The 15,218-nt window shown below is 40.4% G+C and overlaps 1 pseudogene; it reads right to left on the reverse strand.

Annotated features, from left to right (window-relative positions):
• Positions 1–2,194: 2,194 nt before the first annotated feature.
• Positions 2,195–6,139, reverse strand: LOC146622246 (voltage-gated potassium channel regulatory subunit KCNG2-like; annotated as a pseudogene).
• Between the last annotated feature and the right edge of the window lie 9,079 nt (positions 6,140–15,218).

Genomic DNA, 15,218 nt, shown 5'->3' on the forward strand with positions numbered 1-15,218 from the left:
ATACACAACCTGAGAAACCTGAGAAGACAATAGGTCAACTTCCATGTTTAACAGCTGGTGAGGTGTTATTAATTGTTTTTTGTTTTTTTTACCCCCATTTTAAACCCAACATACCGTTACTGATTATGGCTTATTTTAAAGCAATCTGAGTCATCCAAATGTTGCTCCACAGACTTTAGGCCTTTGTGATTAAAAAAGGTCCTTTTGATCTCTTTTGGTAATGAGATGTGGTTTCTGTTTGTGCAAAACTGCTGCTCATTGGAGTGGACAACTACTCAAGTGTCAGCAACTACTTCCTGCAGCTCCTCTGCAGTCAGGTTAGGTTGCCATGCTTTTCCACCTTGCAGACATGCAGTTTGATCTTCAAGCTTTTTGATCATGATTTTTTTTTAATGACATTTATTACTGACATTTTAGTCGGTGCGAATGTTGACCTGGAAGTACTATGACTAGACAGCTGCCCCAGAACCATTCCCAATGATCAAGAGTCCTTGGTAGCCATTCATTGTCTGTTTCAATGCAATGATACTCTGCAGGCCAAACTATTCTGAAAGAAAAAAAAAAAAGCAAAGTTAGTTTTATTTGTTCAAGGTTGGCCAAACTTTTAAATCCAACTGGCCTTCATTCCCTCCTCCGCCTCTGTTTCCCCTCCTTCTCCCTGGCTCACTCCTGTTCTCTCCATCTTAAACCTCATGCCACTCTTTGTTGGTGAACTCCTGGCATCCCTGTCTCTCATCAGAGGCAAACATTCTGCATCCAGAATTAACTTTTTTCCATTCTTTTACAGGCCTCTGTAGTAATCCAGGGTTTTGTGCATATCCCAGAAGCCCAACTCTGCCTTCCTGTTGCACTCAAATCACCAGACCGGATCAGTCGCTGTCAGATCATTTCCAGGCGTGATGCACCTGCGTGGCACAGACTTTAGTGATAACAGCTTCAAGAGTCCACCTTGTATTAAGACTATAAAGTAATGTGGGCATATCTTAGATTTATATGTCTCCCTTCAGGGTATAATCACTGAAACAATTACTATGTAATTATTGTACTGCAGTCTGCAGCAGAGAAAATCCTTTCCACAGTGACATGCTGTAGTTTTCTTCAGGGCTTGTTTAATGAACATGTCTGCCCTTTGTTGGACAAAAAGTGGTTTCTGGTTAATAGCATTAAAGCATTAAAACACACTGATTTTCAACAAACAGTGTTGCATCAGCATTTTGTCAGTAACTATTGTTAAAGGAGTTGTCTGCCTCTACTTCCCACTATCAAATGTAGGTCTATCCCCTTTTTGACCAAGAAACTAATGAATTTGTGGATCGTTTTGTCAGAAGGCTGAAAGGCCGAAGCGAAAAGGCGCACCCAAACACAGATTGAACAGATAGGAAGTTTCACAGAAATTCAAGGTTTAACATAACACTTCCCCGGACCGTGACATGTTTCACAGCACATATAAATATGCATACCCAAAGTCTATATAAGTTTAGGTAATGTATATTACAGTAAATGTTCACAGTACTCAAATAATAAATCAGTTATACACTACATTTACATTTAAGCAGATGCGACAAAGGTAGGTGAACAATGTTGGGATGATTACTCAAAAAGTAATGTATTACACACTGTTAATATAAACCTTAAGCTACAGTCCCACACACCAACACAAATCCCTGTCCTACTTAGGACACATGATTTTTTTTGTACCATTTACATATGAACACTACTGTAGGAACTTGAAGAGAAAAAAATAAAGGCTGCATTGCAACAACCCTTACTGCTCATCACTGCCTTAACATTAGTTTCGGTTCTTGGCTAGCTTTGTGTTAGCATCTGTCTGTGCAGATGCTTCCTGAGAACGGAAGTTTTGTTATCAGTATAATGCAGCTGTTTCTGTTCTAGGTGCAGTTTCCAGTTTGCTATCACAATCATCACAAAAATAATAAGATAAGATAGAACTTTATTAATCCCTCGGGTGGGTTCCTCTGGGAAATTCGATTTCCAAAAAAGCACAGCACCGACAGAAGTTACAGAGTTATACACACACACATATATATAAATACAGAGACAATATAAATAAAATATACGAAGGGGATAAATAGAATAAATAGGAATAAAAATAAAAATACATATCCATATTTTCTACCTCCTACAGCTTTTCTGAGTGTACACCAAGTCCCATCAGGAATGTATTTTCATATAATCAAAATGTAGCAGGAGCAATAAGTGGTTGATGGCTTGTGTTCTTATCCAGCATTTGAATGTCTTTCATGGAGAGGTAATAATGATCATCTAGATCAGGCAGAAAATCAGTTTCAGGCCAATTATCAGGCCATGTTTCTCTTTCTTTCATGCTTTCTTCAGCCCCAGTGGCAAGCTCAGCACCCCTCTCTTCCTTCCACAGCCTCTTGTGCTCTTCTTTAAGTTAAGTTCATTGTAAGTGCGGTTAAAAGTGTGGAAGATAGATGTGGAAGGGAAGGACAGGATGAGGATCCCTGCTAAGATGATGATTAGCGCCCCCACTTGGCCAGGAATGCTGCGTGGCACCATGTCTCCATACCCCACGGTGGTCACGGAGATGATGGACCACCAGTATGATGCTGGGATGCTGCTGAACATTAGCTGGGGGGTTCTAGCAGCATTTGGAGCCAGCTCACTTTCAGCAAGGTGGACAAGTGGAGAAAAGAGGGCCACGGCGACACAGATGAAGAGCAGCAGCAGGCCAAAGTCAGTCACGCTTCGCTGCATGGTCAGCCCCAGAGTCTGCAGACCCATAGAGTGACGGGCCAGCTTCATGACATACATGATACGCAAGGCCCTCATCACACGCAGGATTAGACCCAGTTTATCTAGAGTGCTCTTCCCTGCACCAGCAACAATATCGTGCACTGTTTCGTCCTTAAACTCAAGAAACAGGGAAACATAGTAGGGCAAGATGGCGGCTATATCAGTGATGTTGAGTGGTCCCTGAATGAACTCCAGCTTGCTCTGTGCATGGAAAAATCGCACCAGAAACTCCAAAGTGAACCAAGCCACGCAAATCGACTCTACCAAGAACATGTTTCGGCACTTCTGAGAGCATTCACCCTGCAAGAGTAACAAAAGACAGAAATCCATTGGTAAATTTAATTGATCTAAATGTACACAATTTAATAATTATCTTGTAGGCTGATAACCAGCATTGGTGCAAAACACTAGTTTAGTACCTTTCTTCCACCAAGGTTATGATGATGGTTGTGCTAATATGTAGCCTGTTTTCCCTTTGAAAACCAGACCACATTTTGACCGGTTTGAGAGCTAATTGTTACATAGTGTTGGTCAAGGTAATTTCCATCTGTAAAAAATTGCCACAAAATTGCTGATGCCAGTGGTTCCAACTGTGAGCCGAGCAATTTTGTGGTGCCATGCACGTGGCAGATTGCAGCTATAAATTCTTTTTATATCTACCTAGTAGCAACAAATAAATACATGAGCAACTAAACAAGGATAAAACTAAAAACTTATAAATACTGTCAGAAACTACAGAATCTAATTCATTGGGTCAAATTTGAAGTTCCACACATGGTTCAACTTAGAAACATAACGAAAGTACAGTAAGTACTGACTGATCAAAGAGGTCTAACTGAATTTATTTACCAACTCTCTAAAGGTTGTTCCAAATTTTAAAGTCACATTAAATTGACTGGTGGTTAAATAGCACTTTTCTACTCTGACTGATCAATCAAAGCACTTTTTACTCAAAGCCTCATTCACACAATCATACATCTATTCATGTAAGCGATTTTTTTTATACCTAAGCACCATCGCAGTCTGATGGATGCACCGGGGGCGGTAGGTTCAGTATTTTGCTCTTGGATACTTTGACATTCTGGCTGGAGAAGACAGAGTAAACCACCAACATCTAGTGATGTGCGATACCACTGATTTGCTTTCTGATCAGATACCAAGTAAAATTCATGGTATCGATGATACTGATGCTGTGTACAAAAACTTAATGTTTCATTGTACAGTATTTCATAATACAATATATAATTGTATTATGTAATTGTAATAATATAGCTTCATAATGATTACAGGACATCAGACTACTTGTTTTTATTGCTTAATAATGCAGAATTATCATATAGAAATAAAAAAAACTGAAGTTGTGCGCTATTTGAACACGTTGCCTGCCTGCAGCACTAAAGGACTCTGCGAGAGATGTCTGTCTTGCCCCAGCTGCACCTGTCCCTCTCCTCCTCTTCAGTTCGCCTCAACATAAGCTCATCATATTCTGTGATAGGATTTACCCTGAGGTGTTTAACAACACCTCACTGTCTTGCCACATGTATGGCAAACTGTGTCTTGGCTTTATGTGGAGGTAAAATACGTCCACACATGACTCCGTTTACACTCAGCCATTGTTGTGAGTGTGCACGCCAGGGGCCGCGACACATTTATACAGGCATATTTCGCATATGACCATGAAAGGCGTAAGCGGAAGTAGTTCCATCCAATTTAGACGACCTGAATGATATAGTTTCTTTCCAATTCAATTCAATTCAATTTTATTTATATAGCGCCAAATCACAACAAAAGTCGCCTCGAGGCGCTTCATAGATACAGAGAAAAACCCAACAATCATATGACCCCCTATGAGCAAGCACTTTGGTGACAGTGGGAAGGAAAAACTCCCTTTTAACAGGAAGAAACCTCCGGCAGAAAGACATGCTGTGGAAGAGAGCCAGAGATTAATCCAAACTGGAAGCTGGTTCCACAGAAGAGGGGCCTGAAAATTGAAGGCTCTGCCTCCCATTCTACTTTTAAATACTCTAGGAACAACAAGTAAGCCTGCAGAGCGAGAGCGAAGTGCTCTAATAGGGTGATATGGCACTACACTGTGTTCCTGTTAATGATAAACTACAAATTTACCAGAAAGTACTAAAATATTGATATTTTAATATGAGAATCAATTCTAGAACATAAATTACTAGTATCAGAAGAATCGATATTTCAATATCGATCTGCACACCACTACCAACATCCCAATTTGTAGACAATTCAAACTACGTCCTGAGTCACAGCTGCACATTAAGACATTTTCCCTTAAAATGACCCCACTGGCCAAAGTGGCCAATACTAACAAAAAAATATGCTTCCACTCCGACTGAAGCATTAAGCTATAGTATTGCAATACAAGCAATACACTAGAATATTGCAGTTCAAACTTAATATCTAGTGTACCAGGGCTGGTAAAATGCAGATAATACCAATACGTACTGTGAGCTTTAAATGGGACTTTAAAGAGTAGCTTTGCATGATTCACAGTTCAAAATGACCCTTATTTATCATAAACTGTGCCACAGTGCAAACTCTCATTTCATATTTGGAGTTAAAAAAAAACATGGTCGTGCACACCATTGCTTTGGTTGGTACATACCATAGATTCTTGCTGCTGCTGGTCTGGCATGGTGCTGATGCACAGGCTGACTACAGTGACCACAACCATCATGACAGACATGAAGGCAAACACTTTGCCTGCAAAACCAGAGTGGGGGTTCTCCACTGCTTCTCCCAGCTTGTGGAAGAAGCTTCCCTGCTCTGCATTTGCTCTCATCACTCTTCTCCTCTCCCTCCACTCTTCCTCCTTGCGCTGGTGCTGCACCACCTCATCCACTGAGCACATCATGCGGTGGTGGCAGCAGGGTGCCATCTGTCCTACATCAATGCCCCAGTACAGCAGCTCAGTATGCAGAGCTACATTGCAGACATCCTGCAGCACGCGGAGCTTCCCACGGCCCAGGAAGTTGAAGATCATCTGAAAGGCTAAAGGGTCTCGATCAAAGAAGAATTCATGACACAAGGGGTCGTAGTCATCACAAAACTCTGCTATCTCTCTCAGGGTGGTGCAGGAGTGGAGGTGACTCAGGCGACTCTGGGGGAAATCTTCCAAAGTACTCCAGGGAAAAGCATACCGGATACCTCCCACATTGATGAGGGCCCGCAAGGAAGGATCCACAAACCAAGAGGCATCACGTCCACGGAGCAGCTGACCACGCTGGAAGTACAAGCCTTTGACTTCAGTGTTCTCTGTATCTATGAAGAGGTGGTTGTAACTCTCATCACTGCTAAAGGAATGGTCATCAAAGCCAGCGCCGATGATAGCCATGGTGGTACGTGGGTATTTGGCTGAAGAGCTGGACTGTAGTTATGGTAAAGTCTGAAAAGATTGATTACATTAAAAATTCATACATGGTGATCGATGAGTGGCCTACCCTCTTATATTAGCTGTATATTAACCATCATACACTTCAATGCCAGTATGTAACTGAAACTGCTCTTTTAAAGGTCTACAATGATCTTCTAATGGCGCCTAATGTAGGAAATTGTTCTGTACTCATACCGCTTGAATTTAGTGCTGTCTTTGATACTATTGATTACTATTCAAGATTTTGGCTTCTATCTCTGAATAATCAGTAGATTCATCATCCTCCTTTTCTTCTAGATCAGGGATGGGGAACTCCAGGCCTCAAGGGTTGGTGTCCTGCAGGTTTTAGATATCACCCTGGGTCAACACATCTGAATTAAATGACAGGGCTCTGGAGAACTTCAACACATGTTGAGGAGGTAATTTAGCTATTTAAATCAGCTGTGGTGGATCAAGGACACATCTAAAACCTGCAGGACATCGGCCCTTTAGGCCTGGAGTTCCCCACCCCTGCTCTAGAAGGACATTTTGTTCGCGCGTACACCTTCTCCTCTTAGATTGCTTGTTTAACCTCCACAAGGTTCAATCCTGGGTCCACCGTTATTCTGATTTTACATGCTTCCTTAAGTAGGTATCATTTAATCTTTGTGCCTGCCGTTTTTTAGCATTTCTATGCTAATGACATTCAACTGTATGTGTCTTTTAAGCCTCACCAGCTGCATAGGCTATACACCCTAGTTGACTGTTTATCCCGAACCAGTGAGTTTTCACTTTTCTGTTTCTTTTATTTAAGGAATATTTCAAAATTGTGAATTATAGTCTACTCTTCTGAAATGTTAAGGCTTTTGTGTCACTGCACCTAGATTATAGCAGATAAATCTCAGCCATGTCTCCAAGCAACACAAAATGCTACGGTCAGACTCTTAACAGACTCTAGCAAGCAAGCTGACATTTTATTCTCTTTATTGACTCCCAGTTTATTTTAGAATTAATTTTAATATTCTCACCCTTGCATGGACAACCTCCAGACTACATGACTCAACTTCTTGTTAAACACAATGCTGTTTACTGTCTTCGCTCACAAGCTCAAAATCTATTAGCTGTCCCTCATAAGACTGAAGACCAGGGGAGACAGGGGAGCTTTTCAGTCTGTGGCTCCAATGTTTTGGAACAGTTTAGCTCCTTTTAGCTGAATCTGTGGAGTTGTTGGAAAAAAAACTGTTTAAATCTTTTCCGGTTAACCAGGTTAATCTGCTGTTATTTTGTATAGGCTTATTTTTATTCTGTTTTTAATAATAATAATAATAATAATAATAATAAATGCATGCAGATTTAAAATCTATTTATTTCTGTTATTTTCTTTCTCTTTTTGACTTTGAGTTTGATGTAGCTATTGATGTAGCTGGTAATCATTCTAACATCAGACGCACAACAATGGTGACAGACATTAAGTAGCCAAGTCAGACATTTTTTTTTTCCATTACTCACTTAAACTTTACATCTTGAAAACCGTCCCTTATAGAAGTCTGCTACAAGGAAGGTGTTTCAGATCATACACTACTGTCAAATTTAATTATGTGGACAGTTTTTGTTGTAGCCCATACAAATTCCAACAGGTGGTTGTGTTGTTTAAATAATAAAGAAATTATTTTTAGAAAATCTGCTAGAAAAATAGCTTTTACTGGGTATAACCAGTTCTAAGAAGGGTGTATGTAGGATGGCCACTATTGGCCTCTCTTTGGCTCTGTGCCTGCAGTTATTTTCCCTACTTAAATATCATTCAAACACTTGGGTTTTTTTCTCACATAACTACAATTTGCTTAACCAACATCTCTTAGCAAAAGCACAACACGTTTTCTGGTAAATCCACCACTTTAGTCATGATAGGATACGAAACTTACCTTAAATCTGTGTTGTGATACCAGTCCGTTCAAAATGCCTCTAAATATTCCAAATATTGCTGCTGTGTGTGAAACATTTAGCACTGAATTTCATAAAAAGTAATGTCCAATTACTGCAGGGAAATTTGTCATTAATTCTTACACGTCTCAAGTGTAAGAGAAGCTCAAACCCAGAATGAACAAAGCCGTCCCAGATGATCCATCTGTTTATCTTTTCCTCCCTCTCTCTCCTCTCAATGGTCCACCGTTTGGGTGACTAATGCATGACCCTGTAATCAGCCTGAACATAATCACGACTCTTTGAGTCTGATCCAAACATCATCCATTAACTTCTGTCACACTGCATCTCTAAGCTTTGGGCTTAAATGTCGAAATGCCAACTCATCTACAGAAAGTGGGATTAATGAGATATATCAAGAGGATATAAAGAGAATAAAGAGCCAAACATGCATTAAGTGTCATCATAATACCAACTGTAGTCAGATTGTGCAGTTGGAGTTTATGCTGTATACATGTGTGTATGGCATGAATGTGCACAACAGAACTCATCATTTACAGATACATACAGTTGGAGAAATAAGTATGTTGAATTTGTAAGTCTGCTTAGTTACAAAGAAAAGAACAGTCTCTCTCAGTGTTCATTTTAATGGGAGGAGATAAACCAAAATTCCACAAAAAAACTCAAAGTTATGAATTGAGTATTTGATCCCTTACAACCCAGCCAGAATTCTGGCTCAGACAGATTGGCTGTGTCCTAAGGTTGTCACGGTCCTGGGTCTCCTGACCCAGCGTTTTTAGTTCTTTGTGATGTTTGTATTATTGTACTTGTGTGAGTTATTCTATGGATTCTAGTTTCGATCCCTTGCCCTTCATGTTTCTCTGTGTCCCCTCTGTTCTGTGTAAGTCTGTGTCTGCATGTTTGAGTTCCCCTCTGTGTCTCTCGGTTCTTAGAGTCCTCTGCCTTATGGTTTATGTCTCTGTTTCTTAGTTGCTGTCTCCACTGTGTCAAGTTCGCGTCTCTGTGTGATCCTTCCTGTTTTACTTTGAAGGTCCGTGTCTTATGTGAATGTGTCCTGCTTTGCTTGTCTCGTCAGTCCTGATTTCTCCCAGCTGTGCCCTCCTTCTGTGTCTCATTCCCCTCGTTACTCCCCAGTGTATTTAAACCCTGTGTTTCTCTGAGTCAGTGTTGTGTCGTCCCTCATGCTGTGTGTGAGATTCTCCCCGTGTCTTCTTGTATGTGTTATAATTAGCTTTTCCCAGTTTAGTTTTGTATTGCTTGTGTTCTATTTTCCAGCAATAAAGCTGTGCTTTTGAGTTCAAGTTCTGTCCCCGTGAGTTTGCGTTTGGGTCCAATCCCTGCCTGCCACACAGCCGAAACATGACAAAGGTGGCATGTCTGGGACAAGACTGTAGACCTGCACAAGGCTGCATCAGCAAGAAGCTTGGTGAGAAGGTGACAACTGTTGGGGCAGTTATTCAGAAATGGAAGAAATATCAGTCGTTGTCTGTCTAGAACTCCATGCCTCATGGGTAAATGATGAAAGAACTGGTTCTTATACAGCACTTTACTACACTTCCGGAGCACTCAAACAGCTTTCTGTCACACACATTCATATTTCAATTAATCCATTGGAGAGCAACTTAGGGTTAGTATCTCGCCCAAGGATGTTTGGAATGGAGACTGGAGCACACAGGGATCAAACCACCGCTACAGCGATGAGGTGCAAACGGTCACAAGAAAGCTGGTGGGTCAGCTCAAAATGGGAGGAGCATGTTATTAATATCAAGGTATCTGGGGCCACAGTCAGTAGGAACACCATTGCTAACACACTACACCGTAATGGGTTGAAATCTTGCAGATCCGCAAGCAACAATTTGATAGATAGTTTCATCCCACTGCAACAGTCAAACCTGCAGCTACAGTTTATCCAAGCTGCATCCTCTGCAGCAGAAATGCAAGAACTGCATTACCTCTGAAAGAGTCATCTCCATGGATTCCCACACTTTAAATATCCAGCAGAACCAAGAGTATTTGCAGCCTCATACAAAAATAGCTATTTTCCTCTTTAAACAAATTTACAGTGGGTGAAATCTAATGACTTACTTAAACTTCATTAAGGCTTAATTTTAGGAACATAAGCACGCTGATATACAGGTGGATGCCTGCTATAGCCAGCAGTTGTCTTCTAGGCTTTAACTATATTATTTTGAGACACTTATGATGATGGTGATGCAAATGGATTGTGTGACAGATAGAAAGGTTTGTGCTCCAGTTTTAGTGAGTAAAATTCTGCCCTTTAATCTGTCTATTGCTCAGCATAACTAGCAACTAGCTGTGCTTTTGGGATGTACCCAGATCTGTGGATACACCTCGTTATCCAAGATTGCCAATGAAACTCCACCCTCTTTGTCAAAGCTTGTCACCTGTGGCTCTAAATACCAACATGGCAGTGATCAAACACTGAAACCTTAAAATGCGTTCCACCAGAGTCAATTAAAGGAGACACGTTCAAATTCCTATTTATACCATTGCACGGCACAGAGGTTGCTCACAGGATAATCCTGTAGGAGTAAGCTGAGAAAAACAACTAAAATAATTATTAACACTAGCATCTAGACAAAAAATGACAACGTTTAAATGTGAACTTTGGGGGACGCCTTAGCCCCTAGCTTACTTGAGTCCCTGTGAAAGTGGTATTCTAGAGAGTGGCTTCACAGTGGCTAGTTCATGAGTCTGTCTCGGTGAGAAAGCTGGTTTACCCGACTGGCCCATATGCACATATGACCTGCAGTCATAATTCTAAGTAAAAGCAAGGAAGTATTATTACCTTAATGATGTGCAAGTAATAACAGAAAATAGCAATAAACATAGCAGTTCTTGCGTTGTGTCTGACAAAGAAAGGTAAAAGAAAGAAAGACCTCCAAGTAAATAACTTGCCGCTCCAGCTCCTCTCCCACAGGAAAAGGGCTGCATTTATTTTTACATTAAACATAAAGGATGAACTTACATGGAACATATTTGACATAAGATTAAAAGAAAAACACCAACACAAATCCGACATACCTGACAAAGAAAGGTAAAAGAAAGAAAGACCTCCAAATAAATAACTTGCTCGCTCCAGCTCCTACGACCAAATACAAACAGTGGGGAAGAGGGTTAGCTCAACCCATCACAGCTTCCAAGCTAGCCAGAATTATATATTCATCCTAGCATTAATGGCCCCTAAAACACATTTGTGGCACACACATACTGCACATTTCTAGCATCTAACAAAAACAGGCACAATGATGACAATAACTGAACTAAAATCACAATCAGAAACAGGGTGGATAAATATACATTATATGAGCATTTTACAGTGTTGGGAAAGAAATGACACCAACCTCTCCTACAGGGGAATTGTAGAAAAGGGCCAAAGGGGTACACTGTATTTATATGGTTGCACCGAAGAAGAAGAAGAAGAAGAAGAAGAAGAAGAAAAAAAGATGAGGAGGAGCTCTAACTGATAATGAATCCGGTCTTTAAGTGATGACCTGATGAATCCTGCTTCCGGGCCCAAAGTAGTCTGCATGTTGTGTGTTGTGTTTTTAACATGTTTTAATGCTTTGTATCTTGTTCTATTTAATCTCAACAAGCCCCTAAAAACAGTCAGTGATCACTGTCGGCTTCTCTCGGTTTTTATTACCACTAATCATTTTAAAGCTCAGTTTTTAAACCCTTATATGTAACTACAACCCAGCCCATGCAGCAGTATATTAATGACTAACCTCGTATTGTGGATGGATTATCTCTGTGGTTCTCCTGACTGACATTTGGTCTGTTTACAGCATCCTGCATTTGCCCCTAACCATTGGGAACCCTCACATTAACTTTTAACGAGTGGAAAAAAGTCCTCCGTTCATTAGTGTTTGTCCTTCAGCTTTACTGTTTATGTTATGCTAACATAGCTTTGTCACGCTAGCGATCATGTAGCACATCATTTTAAACCAGCTAGCCCAACTTCAGTAACCCTACAAACGTCGCTGCTGTTTACTTTCCTGTCTTCATTTATGTTGGAAGTGATAGCAGAGCTGTACGTTTAAATTTTTTCAGAATCCCTCAGTCAGAACATGGTATATTATATTTAGATGGAAGCTAGCGAGCTAACTCCCTGCTAACTTCTAACTCCGTTAAATGTCATAAATTCAGTTTTCATGGATGCCTGGATGTTAAATTTAATCCGGTCGTTAAGTGATGACGTGAGGAATCCTACTTCCGGGCCTAAAGTAGTCTGCGTTTAATATGGCTTTTGTGTTGTTAACATGTTTAATGTTTTGTATTTTCTTCTATTTGATCTCAAAAAGCTCCTAAAACAGTCAGTGATCACTGTTGACCTCCCTCGGCTTTTATTACCGCTAATCATTTATTTAAGCTCAGTTTTTAAAACCTTAGGATGTAACTACAGCCCAGCCCATGCAGCAGTATATGAATGACTAACCTCGTATTGTGGATGGATTATCTCAGTTGTTCTCCTGGCTGAAGTTTGGTCCTTTTACAGCATCCTGCCATGCGATTACATTTGTTCCTGACCACCGAGAACACTCACGTTAACTTTTATCGAGTGGAAAAACAGTTAGCTTGTTTATATTATGCTAACATAGCTGTGTCACTAGCGGTCACGTAGCACATCATTATATATCAGCTACCCAAACTTCAGTAACCCTACAAACGTCACTGCTGTTTAGCTTTCTGTTTTCATTTATGTTGGAAGTGATAACAGAGCTGTACGTTTTAATTTCCAAAACCCCGCAGTCAGGACATGCTATATTGTATTTAGATAGAAGCTAGCGAGCTAACTTCTAACTCCGTTAAATGTCATAAATTCCGTTTTCATGGATGCCTGGATGTTAAACTCAATTGTTACACCTGGTAGAGCAGAACGCTGATCATTTTATTAAAGATGGAAGACTTTAGACAGTTTTTCAACTCTCAGTAATGCCATAGTGATCGTTTGATATATGGACCTGCAGCGGAGTTTAGGCCCAGACGCGGCTAGTGACGTCAGACTTTACGACCGGATTGTTACACCTGGTAGAGCAGCCACACTGATCATTTTGTTACAGATGAAAGAATTTAGACAGTTTTTCAACTCTCAGTAATGCTGCAATGATCATTTGACTTAGGGACCTGCAGCGGAGTTTGGGCCCAGACATGGCTAATGATGTCAGACTTAAAGACATAACTACAGGCTTGGAGGTCCTAACAGTCATGAAGACAAAGAAGTGCAAAACGAAAAAAGATGAAAAATAGATGAGACTGCAGCCAACAAAGTGGCAAAACAGCTGTGGACACTTTTTTAACAGGATCAGTGTGTTTGGAAACATTTTTTAACCCTCTCAAGGCAGGCGTTGCAGATTTGCAACAATTAAAAACTAACAACCTGACTACCCCACATACATATTTTATGAGTTTTTTTACTCAGAAGTACCACTGCAGGACTTGGTTGTGCATGAGAGGGTTAAAAGTAAATGGCATTTTACATTTTTGCATGAGCTCCCAGGACTATAATTAATAGTTAATGATAAATCAATCTTTTCCATTTAAAACTTTGTCTCTGGATTGCGTTAAGGGATATTGATTCCGCTTATTTCTTATCTTATCTCTAAGATGAAGGCTCCAGTTTCTAAGAAGCCCCTCCTTCTCTCTAGGAAGGCAATAAATCAGTAGCAGAGGATTCAGGATGGTTGTGGGTCTGCAGCAGCATAAACCTGTTACAGTGCTGTACTAAAGCTGCAGGGCTTTATTGCTCAACTGCTCCACGTTGCATGTAGGTTCAATAATGGGTAAGGGTTACAAACTGTATGAACTTTATCATTCTTTAATGATTTTTTTCCCCAAATCAGCTGTCTGATAAAGGCAAGAAGTTAAAGGGAAAAAAACTGCTACTGGACTTTTGCTATGCATGGATCCAACTCAATGCATGCCCGGCAGGATATAATGCTAAGTAACAGACTAATAAAATACTAGAATGCTGCTCACCAAAACTCCCATTAAAAATTATCCAAAAGGCGCCAACGCCACAAACATGGTTGAGACGTCCACATCAGTGACTTGATTTAGAAGGAGTGAAACACCATGGGTTACAACTGCCAGTGCTGGAACACCTGTCAATCAAAGGAGCCGCAGGCTTAACTGAAGGCCTTATCAGTATAACTCTGTGATGATTTCTTTTCACCCGCCTTACAGTTTCTATGAAGGAGAGGTTGTCCATACACGCTGTAAACGTGCTGTTTAATGCTGTAAAGTTGGCCATTGTGTGAGTCCACACTCATTGGAGCAATCCTCAAGTGGCAGCTTGAGGAAGTGCAGTTTTTGGCTTCATTTGTCAACCCAGTTGAAGCGAATGCATTCTGTAACTGTCATTATCATCCTAGTTATAATCATCGCTGTTTCTGCCACTTCTGAGCATCCTTGTAATGCACACGCCACCTTGGCCAGAAATGTGTTTTCATTATATTTTAAGCTAAAGATTAACCACTTGGAGTCCTTTTCCAACACACACAAAAAATACTCCTTCTCATGTCCTGTCTAGGACTTTTTGTGCACATCATTTTGCTTTTTTTGCTGTTGCTAATTGCTGAAGCTCATGCATTTAATTATGTTTTTTGGTTTTTTTTTAGCTATCAATAAAATACACCACATAACCGAAATTGAGAGATTCTGTAACTTTCCACAGTAAGGGCAGTTTCAGTAATTTTCCACAACAGGGGTAAAAGGACAATGTTCAGTCCAGCAGTTTGGTGGTGCTCAGCTGCATGCAGCTACCTAAACGTTTGTTACACAACCTTGAGATCAATTGCACTTCTCTTTGATGCACTTTTGCACGTCTATTTCTGTGTTTCACGGCCATAACTGTACAGCTGCATTGTGCAGGGTTTCTTTTTTAACCTCCAATCAAAGAACAGTAAGGTACAGTAAAAACATAAGTCAGCATAACTATCAGTGGTATTAGCTGGTAAGTTTGTGTAGTGGTGCAGATGTTACTGATTACTGTACATCCAAACCCAGATCTGGGAAATTCCATGACATCAGAAGAGTCCGTCCTTCTGTGTATAAATAGGACGGCTTAGTGGTAATGTGCAATAAAGAAGAGGCACAA

The sequence above is a fragment of the Diplotaxodon limnothrissa genome, linkage group LG11, assembly GCF_057381915.1.
Source record: "Diplotaxodon limnothrissa isolate DT_005_m linkage group LG11, D_limnothrissa_male_GT1.1, whole genome shotgun sequence".
Lineage (NCBI taxonomy): Eukaryota > Metazoa > Chordata > Actinopteri > Cichliformes > Cichlidae > Diplotaxodon > Diplotaxodon limnothrissa.